Source organism: Misgurnus anguillicaudatus, chromosome 18 (genome assembly GCF_027580225.2).
Source record: "Misgurnus anguillicaudatus chromosome 18, ASM2758022v2, whole genome shotgun sequence".
In the NCBI taxonomy this organism is placed as follows: domain Eukaryota; kingdom Metazoa; phylum Chordata; class Actinopteri; order Cypriniformes; family Cobitidae; genus Misgurnus; species Misgurnus anguillicaudatus.
In genome coordinates, this window is record NC_073354.2 from 1331813 (window position 1) to 1348118 (window position 16306).

General features: G+C 40.4%; 1 long non-coding RNA gene and 1 pseudogene across 2 annotated transcripts; both read right to left on the bottom strand.

Moving 5' to 3' along the window:
* Positions 1 to 1774: 1774 nt before the first annotated feature.
* LOC141350368 (uncharacterized) lies at positions 1775 to 5690 on the bottom strand (annotated as a pseudogene).
* Positions 5691 to 6947: 1257 nt separating this feature from the next.
* On the bottom strand, positions 6948 to 7776 carry LOC129427857 (uncharacterized). 2 transcript variants are annotated; one of them, XR_012358498.1, is made up of 4 exons: positions 7727 to 7776; positions 7264 to 7328; positions 7130 to 7184; positions 6948 to 7044 (listed from the first exon to the last, which is right to left on the bottom strand). It is a non-coding gene; the product is annotated as an uncharacterized lncRNA (long non-coding RNA). The 2 variants fall into 2 exon arrangements; XR_012358497.1 differs by lacking the exon at positions 7727 to 7776 and having other exon boundaries at positions 7264 to 7672.
* Between the last annotated feature and the right edge of the window lie 8530 nt (positions 7777 to 16306).

The window sequence follows — 16306 nt, forward strand, 5'->3', positions numbered from 1 at the left end:
AAGTCTTCCTTTATTAAGCCCATTACTGAGTGTTTTTGTGTTTGTGACTGTGTTGTTGTGAACTCTGAGTTTCAGAGTTGGTGACTCAATGTGGACGCAGTCATCAAAATAGTTGATTTTCAAGTTTATTGCTTCATTTTTGTTGTACCTGACAGAGTTCCTTTAAGGACACAGACATGGTTGCTGCAAAAAATAAAATTAATAAAGGTCAAATGATCATTTCCCTACATTGTAAGGCATGTTTACGTATAATAATGAGGCAAAAAAAAACAGTTAGCTTGCATAATGATTCATGACTGCAATGGCAAAACTAGCGGGGTCAAGATTTTTTTTCTTTAAGACCCACGAAAATCACGTTAGATATCTCACCAAACATGATGACAAAACCAATGCATAGTGGCTAACTATGTCAACGGCAGGCAATTTGTGCTTTAAATTCACGTCAGAAATTTAAATAGCGTAAAAAAAAATCTAGCAGCCTCAGAAACGATACATTAGACTTTAGCAATACCATTACTTTGAGATATAACTGTTATATATAATATAAAAACTGTTATTATATAATTCAAATAACTTAAAGGAATACTTCACCAATTTAGCATTCAGCTTTGTATCAGTAGAAACCTGGCAGTATTTCTGAATGACCGTGTTTCCCTACCTCATGTCCCTGTGAGAGGAGAGATATCTGTATTCTGGTTGTGCAAAAAAGTCCTCAGATAACGCAAAATGACGATTTTTGCGTAATCGGAGGAGATTTTGGCCAGAGGCAAAGACTACAGGCAGTTTTAGGAGCTACTTTCGCATGTTTTCTCCCCGCCCATAGGGGTTGGACTGCGAGTCCATTCGGAAAAGCCTGAATCAAAACGAGAGTCAGCCATCTTTAATCTTCGCTAAGCTACGCTAGCCTGGATCTTGCTTTGTGGAGAAAGCAGAGTAAACAAACCACGACGGCAGAGTGTAGTTTTGAAAACGAATGGCAGAAGGGGATTTTGTTGCTCAGGATGACCTGTTGCTCGAATCTGATGGTCATGGTTACCTGTACGACCCGCAATACAACGAGGAGCAGAACGGATGATCTAGGAACAAGAGGCTGCCACCGCGGCTGCCGTAGCCGAGGTGGAGCCGGTCTGGTGGTTTTACGTGCTCTCGCTGTGCACCTTGCTGTTGCTCGAATCTGATGGTCGTGGTACCTGTACGAGCCGCAATACAACGAGGAACAGTTACGGATGATTGAGGAATAAGAGGCTACCACCGCGGCTGCTGTAGCCGAGGGGGTGCCGGTCTGGTGGTGTAGGTGCTCTCGCTGTGCGCCTATGGACACCGAAAGAGAATCATATTGCTGTCGCGAATTTCAGCGATGGCATTTTCTTCTTGAACCCCAGAGGCATGGGTATAAAGTGAGAATTTTGTTTTTGAGCTATGGTTGTTATATTTACACCTATGTTAGCCTATTGTATGTGAAAATAGCTTGCATTGCTAACGTCGTGCTTGCTGTTTTTAGACAATCGACTTACATCCTATCGTCATTTCTTGGAATGAGTTTTGCAAGGCAAAAGACTGGGGAAAGGACATCGACTTGTTTACCTGCCTGTGTTCGTTGTCCAGGACATCAGACGTAGATATCGAGCTCCTCACGGACATTATAGCGACTATAAATAAATAAACGGACGAAGCTCTGGATGAGCTATAAGTGTGAATTGTTTATGTTTTTTAATAAAAAGTTAAAACTCACATTGATTGTGGTTCGTGTTATAGTCCTTATTGCTGCTACATTACAGTGACTGCAATTTGAGGAAAGCATTCTTGCATTTTTTTAAAAGTTTAAGTCTAAATTGTGTAACAAACATAATATTTGGCTTTATTTTTAACCCAAATGATTTTGTAAAGTAAGTAATGACAGCTAAATCACAGTAACAGTAATCATTGCGCCTCTACAAGTCTATAATGTATAAATTTGGTGTACAAAAGACAGGGTTAGATGAAGAAATTTATTTTTTATTATTCACAAAGGAAAAATATTGTGTCACCAGTGAAAAGAACACATTAAAATAAACAATGACATAATTTACATCTAAAAATGTCCTGCACAAAATAAAAACAAAGCAAAAAATATATATAAAAACATTGTGTATATATACACACAGTATATAATAATATAAATATAAAGAGTGGTGACAGAATCTGATTAGAGACAGCAATAGGACTCAGGGAAGAGGTGATTATTATTATTAGAAAGTGTCAGTCTCAGAAGCGACTTTTGAAAGAAGTCGTGGCAGCCTCCTTTGATGGTTTAGGCACTGGTGCAATGTTGGGTGGCAGCGCAGGCTGTGGCAGAGCAAGTGAGGAGGTTGGCACTTTGAACACAATGGCCCTCATTTATCATTCTTGCGTAGAAACGGGCGTATATGTTGGCGTAAGATTATGCTTACACTCCTCTCACCGCCTGATTTATGAAACTGTGCGTACCGTTGATATTCAGGTGTACGCAATATCTGCCCTTCATAAATGCCGCGGCCGAAAACGATCGTCATTAGAATAACAAGCCCATATAAATTCAAGTCTCCGCCTCCCCCACGCCCTCATTTTACGCCATTGACACACAGAAGACGGCAAACAAGAGAAACCGGGGAAGTGGAAAGAAACAAAATTGTTTTATTTGGGAGTTTAAAGAGTGGGATTAAAGACACATTAATAATTGGATGACAATTTGTAATATTCTTATTATTATTTTTATTATTAATTGATATTTAGAAGAATAATTATTTATTATTATTATTATTTACTGCTGCCTACATCTATATTCTATGTCTGCTTAATGGTTCAGTTAATTTTTTTTTAAGTTCTTGAAACACATCTTCAGATGCACCTGAACACATCATCAGTGATGTAACCTGAGGTCCTCGAGTGTTTCGGGTCTTTCAACATCAGACACCCTCGCCCAGGTGACCCAGCCACGGCTGATCAGACCGCGACTTGTGTTCAGGTAGCACTCGCTTGCCCCCATGGTGCTCCTCTACGAATCCAGAGCCATCTTGAAGCTTTCTCGGCTGCATCGGTGATGTTCTTGATGGCCCTGCTCCTTGTTGTTCCTACAATGCCCAGCGCAGTAAAGGCTTTGTGGAGCGAGCGGCCCACAAATCCTCTGCAGCCAACCTCGATAGGCATGCATCTCGCCTTCCAGCCCTGTGCTCGGCAGTCTGTGACCAGATGTTCATATTTGGTCATCTTCCTTTCGTGGGCTTCTCCCAAACGGTCCTCCCATGGCACAGTCAGCTCCATGATGATGATATTCTTGGTGCTCTCTGAGACTAGGATAATATCTGGCCTCATCGTTGTGCTGACAATGTGCTGGGGGAATTTAAGCTGCTTCTCCAAATCTACAGGGAGTTTCCAGTCCTTGGCTGATGCCAGGATCCCTGCTGGTGCCTTCCTCCCTGCTTGTGGCTGTTCTCCTGCCCTAACAAATGAGATTGAGCAATTTGTATTGCTCCCTCGGCCGCCTTTGCTGATCTCTTTGCTGATGGTGTCTGCAATAGATTTCAGCACCTGGTTGTGACGCCAAGTGTACCGACCCTGGCCGAGCGCTGTTGGGCAGGAACTGAGAATGTGCTCCAATGTTCCACGAGCTGGGCACAAATGGCAAGTTGGTGTGTCTGCTTTTCCCCACATACAGAGGTTTGCTGGGCTAGGCAGGACATCATACACTGCCCTAATCAGGAAGGTTATGCGGTGCGGCTCACTTTGCCACAGCTCCGTCCAGGTGACCTTACGATTCATGGCCTGCTCCCACCTGGTCCAGGCCCCCTGTTGCCCCATTCCAGCTGCTCTACTCGTCCTTCCTTCATCCACAGCAGCTCTGACCTCTTCCTGTATTCGGCTGCGTTTCTCCTTCCCCTTCAACTCCTTATGTCGAGGAGGTGTTGGGAACATCCCCAAGCCAGCTCTGCCTTGGGCCACCACTCCCACAAGCTCTTTGTGCCGCAGTCGAGCCTGTGCATCCAGCACAGCGGCTTGGGCGCTCCACTTTCTCCCTGTCTTCACCAGCACTCCTGCCTGGGCCACCTTTGGGTCGTCTAATTGGCGGTTGGCGGACTCCTCCTCTGCTTTGGGGCCCTCGACACTCAGGCTCTGCCGATTTGACAATCATATTCATCGCCACAGCAAATAGGATCACTGATATGGTGCAGCCTGTGATTATTCCCACCTCGAGTTTGTGCCAATCTGATGTCACACCTCCTGCAGAGACTCGCATCCTGAAATGGTTGTAATAGTCCAAGATCAGATCTGCAATATGATGTGGCACATGGTGTTTGGTCATGGTGGTCTGGACCAGCTTGTGGGGGATAGACCCATATGCATTGGCTAGGTCTAACCACAGTACCGTAAGGTCTCCCTTATGTTCACGAGCTTCCCGGATGAGCTGAGTCACCACTCCTGTGTGTTCTAAGCAACCTGGCACTCCAGCAATTCCTCCCTTTTGCACAGATGTATCTATGTAGTTGTTAGCTAAGAGGAAGTTGGTCAGACGCCTTGCTACTATACTAAAGAAGATCTTTCCTTCCACGCTCAGCAATGAGATTATTCTGAACTGATTGATCTTCTTTGAATCTTTCTCCTTGGGGATCCAGACTCCCTCAGCAAATCTCCACTGTTGTGCCACCTTTCCTCTTCTCCAAATGACTCGAATGATCTTCCAGAGTCGCCTGAGTAGCAAGGGGCAGTTCTTGTAAACCTTGTATGGAATTCCACTTGGACCAGGGGCAGAACTAGATCGTGCCTTCCGCACAACCTCTTGAACTTCTTTCAAGAGTGGTTCCCTACTGTCAAACTCCTTGGTGGGGGGCAATGGATGTACAAGAATGCTACACTGGCCCAACTCTTCCTCCCGCTGAGGGTCACTATAAGTGCTCTGCAGATGCTGGTCAATTTCCTCTTTTGAACAGAGCAACTTTCCGTCACGCTTCTGTCCAAGGAGCTGTTTAGTAAAGCCAAAGGGGTTGGAAATGAACGAAGCTCTCTTCCTGGATCTCTCCTTTCTGCGCCTTCGATGCCATTCTGCCCTGCGCAAGCTCATTAACCTCCTCCTCAAGATAGCTGTCAACTCCTTCAGGGGATGCCGTTGCTCATCACTGGCTTCCTTGTGCTGCTTCTTAAGGGACTTTAACTCCTGCCGGATTTTGTGGATCTTTGCTGCCCTATTGCTGCCCTATGGTTCATATTTTAAAATGATGTAGTAACTTTTGTAGTGTGTTGTTCTGTATTTACATACAGTTGTTTGTTAGCTGTATCTTAGATCCAGTTTGATACGGAGCTCCGGATATAATTCAAATTAACAATTTGTTTCTACGACATCCACATGTTTTAGCTAAGCTAATTCATAATTTGAAGTAATAATAATTGTAATAGTAATTACGAAATATTATAATAATTAATTCCAAGGAACAATCTGTTGAATATTGGGAACAAATTCTAAATTTATGGCCATACTTTAGACTAAATAAGAAAAAGAAGTGTCCATAATGTAGCATAAAAATAATTTGTGGCCATAATTTTGTCCGCATGTCATCATGATCGAATTTACGGCTCCATTCAACACAAGCATTTTACCTTGCCTCATCTGTATTTATTTATCATTGAATGGTACGTAACTAACTTACCTTTTATTGCATTACCATGTTTTCGTAGCACATCCTTGTGCTTTCTTGCAATGTGCTGCTTCAGATTCCAGGAAGAATATTTGCTAACTCTTTACAGTCTCCGCAGTCCCTTTCAATTGTTTCTTCCTGCTCAATCTTAACTTTGATTTTTACTTTACATTTATGTATAAGGCTTGAATTCCATAACTTATTGCTAGACGTTTTTACAGATTCTCGAACTAGCAAATTATCAAAGGGCGTTCTGGGTTCAACGAGCGGTGCTGAGGGAGCGGAATTTTCGGAAAGGCGCTTTGATGGTAATATCAACCCATTACCGCACCGCTCAACGCTCCGCTCCCACTAAGCTCCGTTCACATGCTCGCTCTGAAACATCAGTTAAAGCGCACAGGCTCTCAACTGAAGGAATACATATGCATACAAATCAAATGCTTTGATAAAGTCTCACAAATTAAACATTGAACATTGTTGCATAAAAATAAACACTGAAGTTTATAATTACTATGTTTTTTTACAGTGGGTCATAATATATCACATATTTTAGTTTGTCAGTGCGTTTTGTGGTGTTAGGAAGTGTTTGCGCATTTCTGCACTAACTCAAAATGTGCGTACACCACCTCCTGAGCTGGCGTAGGATTTGAGCGTGCCGTACGCCAACGTCCATATTGATAAATCTCAAAGTCACCGTGGTTTTGGGTGTACGCAAGGTGTACGCTGGAAATTTGGTGTACGCACTTTTGATAAATGAGGGCCAATGTTTGGATTGAGTCTTGTCAATGGCCTTCTGGATGAGTCCGTCTACAAACTGTGTGGTGTGTGGTATGAAGCTTTTCTCCAAGACCCACTGCTTGGATTTCTTGCAGAACATTTGGTTCAACCGTGCTTCTCCTGTAAAGGGTAGGAAATTAGATTAGATTCAATGTTACTGTCATTATGCAGAGTACAAGTACAAAAAACCAAAGTGTAATTTGTTTCCAACCAGAACTGCAAAAAATATATAGTGCAGTATAGACAGTAATATACTGTTTGTTTACAGAAGGTGGTTAGAGTAATATAAACAAAATATAAATGTGTGCAGTTTATTAGCTGTTACCTTGTAAGAGCAGAATAAATATGGATTTGTAATATGAAGCATGTATGAACAACATGTACAGATATGTGCGATTTAGTAGCAGTTACCTAATAGTAGTATAAATAATATTGATGTAGTGTATAAACAGAATATATTATAAGAAAAACACAATAAATATTCATATTCAGCAAGAACCATATAGATAAGATATGTACAGTGTGGTACCATTGTAGTGCCAGAACTAACATTATAAGAGTAGTAATATAATATTATGTTTAATATATGGTGTAGAATGGACTTCCACCGGCATTTCAGTACCTGCATGAAAATATAATTATTATCAATAAGTCTATAAAAATCTTTTTTCCTAAAAAAAGAAACAAATTAGAATCAAATGTCTTACCTCGACGTCCCCCTTACTGGTTGCACAGGAAAACCACATATGATTTATGACAGACCTATGAAAGATAATACAATTAGTAACTTTGAACCTTGCAAACCAATGTAAAGTCTCCCACATTACAAACCAACACTGACCTGGTCCATGCAAGGAGGATTTCATTGTTCTTTTTTCCCCTTCTTCTGCATCTTCTTCCGGAAACCTGTGAGTAAATGCAGAACAATACTTTTGCATTACTTTCACCAAAATAACAGCAGAAGTTTGACTTTGCATGTAGTTTTTGAATTTATCAACACCACCTTATCAATAAAGTCTGAATAAGAATATGGTACGTGTAGCAAGCATAAATATTATTTAATAAATAATGTACATCTCGCAAATGTATCTGCAGTTATCTCGAATAACTTTACAGCAACAGGCTTTCGTGGTAAAGTAAAACTCTAGAAGTAGCTCGGTAGCTAACGGTTGTTTTATGTTGAGAACAGCCAACTTATATGTCATTATCTATCTAGCGTTACTTTGCTAACTTTACTGCTTACAACTGTATCACTATGTAAAGGCTACTGTGTGATCAGAAACAAGTATTAGCAAAAGTCTTACCTCTAACGTAGACGAATGCGTTTGATACCAGATGGCCCCTGCTGTTCGTCCAACACATCCTCACCCCATGTCGTCAATATTTGACGACACTTGACCATTCGTCAATATGTGACGGGGAGGGTATACCTTTCGCGTCATTTTTTGACGAACTGGGGACTTCAATACTATTACGTCCGTTGCATTCTCTTTCCTATTTTCTTACCATTTTCGCGTCGGTTTAAGGTTAGATTACGCAAAATTAAACAGTGTACGCAAAATTAAACAGTTGTCACCTGGCGTTGGGGTTAGAGTTAGGTACGACAGTTGTCACCTGGCGTTGGGGTTAGAGTTAGGTTTGGGAAGGTATGTCATTATGTAAATCTAACCCTAAACCGACGCGAAAATGGTAAGAAAATAGGAAAGAGAATGCAACGGACGTAATAGTATTGAAGTCCCCAGTTCGTCAAAAAATGACACGAAAGGTATACCCTCCCCGTCACATATTGACGAATGGTCAAGTGTCGTCAAATATTGACGACATGGGGTGAGGATGGGTTGGTTCGTCGTGTCTGTAAAGGTACATATGGACGGAATTGCAGTGTCCTTTAGCGTGTTTCGCTTCATTCCGATTACATTGTGTTCGATATCTTCCAGCTTGAAATGGAGACTGCAAACCCTCAGGTTTTTCTATTTTACCGCATCGTTGTCTTCTCTGAACTTTGCGTGGATGATAGCCCGCAGCCATTGTTTACACCGCGGCATATGATGAAAACTTACTGCTTGTCCTTTCCCGGTTTTGGTTGAACATCCCGTTACAACGCAACGTATCATCATTTCAATGTGGAAAAGGTAGTATTTATAATAATATATCAACTAAATCGTTGCAGATGTGTCTGTAAAAGTTGTATTTAGCCGAGTTGAATCTCCCTCCCTCCTGCCGTCTCGAACCGGTAGGTGTGACTAGGGAGTGGCCTCGTAGAGCAGCGAAGCAATGCATTCTGGGACTTGGTGTTTTTCATCCACATGAGCCAAAAAACACATTTTCTGACTTTTCTCGGCCTAGAAGGCACCAATTTCTAAAATAACTTCACAGTTCTACTACATAGGTGACACAATTTAATTATATATTCAAATTTCAATTGGATGAAGAAATCCTTTAATCATAAATAACCAGTGTTTTGAGGACATTTACCTCAGTGACGTGTTGCTCGACAAGGATTTTGTTGCGATTCTCAATCTTATATGCAGCGAAGCTCTCCCATGGAGTAAAGAGGTGGAGACGAGGTTTCTCAGACATTTGAAATGTCCAATGGAGTTAAGAGGTTTGCGCTCAACCTTTTTCAGGACTTTAGATTTACAATTTATTAACCAAAGTAACAGACCCACGTGGGGACTGACCAATAGCATCGATTCGTGAAAAAATATGAAATTGACCAAATTTGGACATACGAGGTTTCCGCCCGACAGTGACGATATGTTACCTCTAGAAGACATTATCAGGAAACATAAGTTTTCTCTGCTATGCGGATGATACCCAGCTTAACATCTCATCACATCCTAGCAAAACCCACCAGTTTTCTAAGCTAACAGACTGCATTAGCGATATTAGGGACTGGATGGCACATAACTTCCTTATGCTAAACTCCAATAAGACAGAGTTACTTATTATCGAACCGAATCACTCCAAAAATAATATGTCAGATTACAAGTTGCCCATAGATGGCTGCACTGTGGTGCCATCTTCCACGGTTAAGAACTTAGGTGTGGTGCTCGACAGCAATTTATCCTTTGATAGTCATATCTCCAACGTCTGTTGCACAGCATTCTTCAATCTTAGAAATATCTCAAAAATACACCATATGCTGTCTACATCTGACGCAGAGAAGCTTATCCACGCTTTTATGACCTCTAGAATAGACTATTGTAACTCGTTACTCGTGGATGTCACGCAAATCAGGTAAACAAGCTTAAGCTAGTTCAAAACGCTGCTGCAAGAGTGCTTACTCGATCTAAAAAGTATGACCACAAAAGTCCAATTCTGGCATCTTTACACTGGCTACCAGTTAAATATCACATACAATTTAAAATATTACTAATAACCTACAAAGCCTTAAATGGCCTAGCACCATTGTATCTTAAATAATTACTATCAGAATACAATCCATCACGTACACTCCAATCACAAAATTCTGGCCAATGAATTATCCCTAGAATATCAAAAGGTGGTAGATCCTTCTCCTACTTAGCCCCTAAGCTCTGGAATGATTTACCAAATAATGTTTGAGAATCAGAAACCGGGCAACCCAAATCAGGCGAGATCCGCGGCAGGTGTGCAAAATTATGTAGCGATCATGGACTAAGTGGTTTGTATGATAGAGGGAGTATAAAAAGAGCATTGGAGATGTAGGAAGTGGAACGATTGGGAGACGATCATCTAAGCAGGTTTGAGGGAAGAGAAATTTGAAGAGAAATATACTTACCAGTTGTGTGCTGCATTGAAGGTTGTGTGGAAAGACGATACCAGGGCGGATTTATAAACAACATTGCCGGGCGTCTGGTGAGTTATCTAAGGAGAGAGAGACGAAGCAGAGAGGAGATTACTGCTATGGAAATAGTGAGTACATTGGATTGCTTACCTTCGTTGCTGATATCTGAGGCGGATACATTTGTCTGTGTTGAAGTGTTGAACAGTTGTTTAGCGGCCCCACCGTGGAGGACGAGACGGGTGGGCGAGCCGAAGCGTTGTAGGCAAACGGATGTTATCTTGTGGGTTTTACAACGTCAGTTGATCCCTGCCTGTACCAGCGAACCCAAATCCCCTCCAGGGCGGATCTCGACCAGGCGTGGAGTGCCTACCTTAAAAAGTCACTGAAGTGTGTGTAGTGCAGTGGGTGAGTTTGGATTTGACGTGTGTGCACCTGAAGTCTTGCAGTGTTGTGCCATGTCTCTCCTCCTTCTCCTTTTTCTCCTCCTAGGAGTTTTTTCATCCCCGGGAGAGTCAGCCAACATTGGCTTAACTTAGCAATTTACTGTATATTATTACTACGCTCGCTTGTACAGTTTATTCTTAGCCACTGTATTCTACTTCTTATATTATCTATCGATTATTCTGTTTTCCCCTACATCTATTCATGTGTTATGACCTTCAGTCATTTGTTTGATTTCTGTGCTGCCCTTTTGTGTCTTCTCTCTATATTTGACATTTGTTTTCAGAAAGGTGGTTCTTGGAGATAATGTGATGGAGGCTGTGATTGGTCATTATCTCCACCTGTTCCAGATAAAAAGACTGCCTGGATCACTGATTGAGGCCTTCGCTGCCATCGTGACTACTTTACTTGTGCTGTGTTTGTGTATTAGTCGTTCTTATATCCTCCAAGTCTTGATTTAAATTTGTTATTTGTTGAAAGTCATAGCAGAGAGAAAGTATTGTAAGATTATATTCAGAGTGTGTTGAGCCTGTGATTTTGTTTTATTTTTGTTTTGTTTATTATTGGATATTTGACTACGATTACGGATTCTGATTTTGACTTGTTAGCCAGAAAAATTTTATTCACTCTTATCAAATATACTCCAACATATTGTGACAAGGTATGTAGGGGGATCAAAGCCATTTATTTTGAATCTTTGTTATATTGGTTTTTTTTTTTTTTTTTTTGAGAAAGGGAGTTAGGTAAGTAATGCTTGTATTTTATTTTCTTTAATTTTGGTTTAAGTAAGAGGTATTTTGAAAAGATTGTTTTGTTTATTATTTTGGCCTTGTCCTCCCCTGAATCCTAAATCTTTGTCCATTGGTGAATAAAGAAATTTTAAATATTGTAATCTCTCCGTATCAAGACTCTCATTTGCCCGTTCTGACGCCTAGACGGTCGTAACACATGTAAAGCTGCTTTGAAACAATTAACAATTGTTAAAAACACTATATAAATAAAATTGAAAAAGTTGCACGTTACATAAACATTCTTGCCTTTCACCTCAACAATAAAAAAAATGCTTATTATACTTTGTGCTTTATATCGGTAACGGTAACAGCGTTATAACAGGGAAACCGTAATTTATTTGATTAATCTTTTCTGAAAAAAGTAACGCTGTTTATTTATTACCCTGATATTCCCATCACAGTAAAACAGTGACAAGGACCTTTAATCTGCAATATATACACTTTTATTCAACTATAGTTCTGAAGGTTATTTTTTAAAATACTCAGATGTCACAGGCACGCATTGACTCTTGTGATAGCAGAGGCTAAGAAGGATCCATCAATGGATCCTGGGTTTCATGGAAAGTAAGGCCACATTTGGAGGCTGCAGGTGAAGGAGCCTTCGACTTGGGACAGCCTTTTTTGCGGCCTGGTGACGTCATTGGCCTTCAAATACGGCCTTGGAAGGCCGCAGCCCCTGAATTGGGATGCACCGGATGATGGTGATAGCTGACAGGTGAGGATAATGGCAGACAAGGAACAGGTGAGGTAGTGTGGAAAATTATGGTAAATAAGGTCCAGATGGGGATGAACAGGGGAAACAGGCAGGAAGACGGACTGGGATAATGACACACACATATGAGGTTGTTGTTGTTTGTTGGTAGGGCATGTATGTATTGAAACATAATCAAATGTTAATAAAATGTAACATTCTGTACAATTTTGTCTTTATTGTTCAATACTTACTTATACACAATACTTTGGAAAAATTACATGTCCCCACAAAACATGGAAACCAGAATGTGTGTGTGTGTGTGTGTGTGTGTGTGTGTGTGTGTGTGTGTGTGTGTGTGTGTGTGTGTGTGTACCAATTAAATAAAGTCCAACATTTTTATAAATGCATGTTATTTCCTTATTTCAAATGTATTGAAAACAGTCTGTCTTGTTCTTTTAAAGGAAGCTAAGAAAAGGAATATTAATCTGTTAAAAAAACTACTTTTATGCATATTTTAAATGCTTCATTGGAAATTACAGGCTTGTACCGTGCTTTACTGGCTGCTGGTTGTGGTTTCTGTTGACCTGGAAACCAGCATGCTCTGGGGGTCCCACAGGCAAAGTGGTGGTTGGTCTGACCTAAATGCATTTAATTACCTTGCATTATGGAAAAACTGAAAAAAAACTTTAATCTGTCGTTTTGTCATACAGTATAAACATACATAACTTTCAATGGCTCACTGAAATAATTATTGATTTAGTCTCATTCTTCCCACCATTTTGATTTTACTTGGCACATTTTGTTAAAATACTGATCAACTGGCTATTCATATTTAAGTCAGTTGGAAAAATGAAATCGTTCACTTTCTATTTTTAATAAAAAAATAGGCCCTTCAGAAACTATAGATATAAAATTAAAATAATATCTCTGCCATGCTTTGATATTTTCATGCTCATTTCTGCAAATCTATTATTACTGATAGTCCTTAACTTTGAGTAAACATGTTGAATATAACACAGGCTCTCAATGTCTTATAATGACGAAATTCATGTTTTACATACAATCTCAGTTACAGAAATATCTGAGCTCCCAGGCATGGCTTTCTAATACTGTTACACCCACGCATGCTGCAGCTACACTTTTCCCAATACACAAGACGTGCAAATCGCAAATACAGTAGAGACATCATCTCAACAGCAAAAATATCACCTCTGAAAGAATAGTGCAATTTAGCCAGAACAGTGGGTCTATGTTTAATGTTTAATCCTTTTCATGAACAGTAATTATAGTGTATGCAAGGTTAAGCTTCTCTTGCAGAAGTTCGGGGCGCTCACTGAGTGTAATCCATTAATTATATCTCAAACATACTGAGCCCACTCACTTCTCCTGGAGTCAGTGCTAAAGTATCCATGGAAACAAGAGAACAGGCAGAGCTCACAAAGAGAGACAGTTTGTTGCCCAACAGAAGACAGCTGACAAATGTTTTAGAGCATGATGAAGTTGTATTGATTGTTCCCTTGTGGTTCAGCATCGGATATATTTACTCTATGGAATATACTTTACAACATATATCACCAAATCTGAAGGCTTTTTCATTAAATTTACTCACTAAAGCAGGTTAGTGTGGTTTATGGGAGGCTTTTAGATTTACGTCACAAACATACTTGATCTAATAGTGCCCTCTTCTGGTTATTACAGGAATTTTAAGGCATTACTAAATATATACTGAATACTGATTAGCTGAAGGGTATTTCCTGCAGTCACCTATGTTTATAGCAGTTAGAGTCATCGTTAACACCTTGCCAAAATCACAGCATAAATTTGTTGTATCAATAATAAAATAAATGTTTTCTGCCCCTTTAGTACACTCGTCTAATATATGCACACTCGTCTCCAGCAACACAAGTGTTTTTCCCTACTCTACAAAGAGCAGAAATATAAAAATTAATAATTTTAAATAAAAACAAACAGTTAATACCTAACATATGTAAATTTGACAATCTTTTTTTTGCCTAACTTGCATATGTGTAAATAAATATTTATTTTAGTGTAGCCTATAATAGATGAACGCTTGTTTTTCATCCAGAAGGGGTAAAATATTTGCGTGGCGGGGGCAGCTGCCTCGCTACCCGTCACACCTGCCTCGCTACCCGTCACACTCTTATGCGCCTGCCAGTCGACCCTCCATACCTGCCTCGCTACCCGTCACACCTACCTCGCTACCCGCCACACTCTTATGCGCCTGCCAGTCGACCCGCCATACTTTTCTCGCTACCCGTCACACCTGCCTCGCTACCCGTCACTCTCTTTTGCGCCTGCCAGTCGACCCATCACACCAGCCTCGCTACCTGTCACACTTTTACATGCCTGATGGTGTACCCGTCAAACTTTTATGTGCCTGCCTTGCTACCCGTCACCATTTTCCGTGCCTGCCTCGCTACCTGCCACACTTTTACGTGCCTGCCGGTGTACCCGTCAAACTTTTATGTGCCTGCCTTGCTAACTCTCACCATTTTACGTGCCTTTCACACTTTTATGTGCCTGCCTCGCTATCTTCCACACTTTTACGTGCCTGCCTCGCTATCTTCCACACTTTTACGTGCCTGCCTCGCTACCTGCCACACTTTTACGTGCCTGTCGTCACACTTTTATATCCGTCACTTTCATATTCAGCAGTTGTAAGTTAAACAAAAAAGAAATAATGTTATTGTAATAACTTAAGAGGAATACCACCAATGAATCATCCAATGAAGTTCTTTAATGTCTCCAAGCCACAACACACACCGCAGAGAGAGGCATAACAGGTGGAATACATTATGACCAAATGAGTACTTCTTTGCTGCTTTTAACATCTACATTGAACAGCACTAGACTGCCCCCTATAGGAATATTTACTTGCAGCAGCTCATACAATCTCACATTATAACATACCCTTCCCCTTAAGTTTACAATAATTCCTCCCCATAATAACCAATTTAAATTATTCCCAACTACACAACCCAGTAAGCATATTACCACATAATAGTTAATTACCTATTTACAAGAAATACAACAGTAAGACAACCAGAATTTACAATAGCTATCAATTACTGTTATGTATAACCATAATATTAACCATTACAGTTACCCAAATAAAGATAGGTTCCATAGTTTAAAAAAATCAGTTACTTCAGTTCAGTTCAGTTCATAGTCCTTCAAATAGGCAGGCAAATTTCTAGTCCTCTGTGATCGCCTCATAAGCACCACAGGACTGACAGATTTAGTTGATTGTTCAGTTAATTTAGTGGCATTCTCAAGAGCTACCCGAGTAGGACTACTAGGTGTCTCCATTCCTTTTGTGCTCATACTACTAGAAGTCTCCACCCCTTCATTAGACTTACACTCCATGTTTGGGTTCTCACTTACGTCTGTCAGGGGAGATGGGGAATTACCCCAGAATTCAAAATCTGGAATTTTACTGTCCTTAACTTTCTCTCGGGTTTCATCCACTCCTTCCTGTCTTGCATGGATTTGATCCACATGTCTTCTGACTACATTTCCATCACCCAGTATTACTTTATAAGAAAGTGGACCTGTAAGTGTATCTATGAATCCAGGAATCCATTTTGGTCCATAGCTGAAATTCCGAATAAGTACTGGATCTCCAACACAGAAACTATGTTCCTTAGCCTTTTTGTCATGATAAAACTTTTGCTTTTGTTGTTGTGCTTGAATTTTTCTAGTTAAATCAGGATGTATAAAGTCCAAAGAACAACGCAGTTTCCGTCCATTAAGCATTTCAGCTGGAGAAAGTCCTGTAGTAGTTTGAGGAGTTATTCTGTAACTAAATAAAACTCGTGCTGTTTTTGTTGCCACCGTTCCTTCCATCATTTTTTTCATCATCCCTTTGAAAATTTGCACAGCTCTTTCTACTAGATCATTACTAGAAGCATGATACGGTGCAGAAGTTACATGTTGAACTCCATTTTTATCAAGGAACTCTTTAAATTCAGCACTCAAGAAACAAGTTCCATTGTCAGATACAATCAGTTGAGGTAATCCATGGTTGCTGAAGCTTTTGCGCAACCCTTCTATAGGTGTAGAAGATGTAGCTGAGTTCACTGGATACACATCCATCCATTTTGAATGAGCATCAATCAAGATGAAAAACATCTTCCCCATGAATGGTCCTGCATAATCAACATGCAAT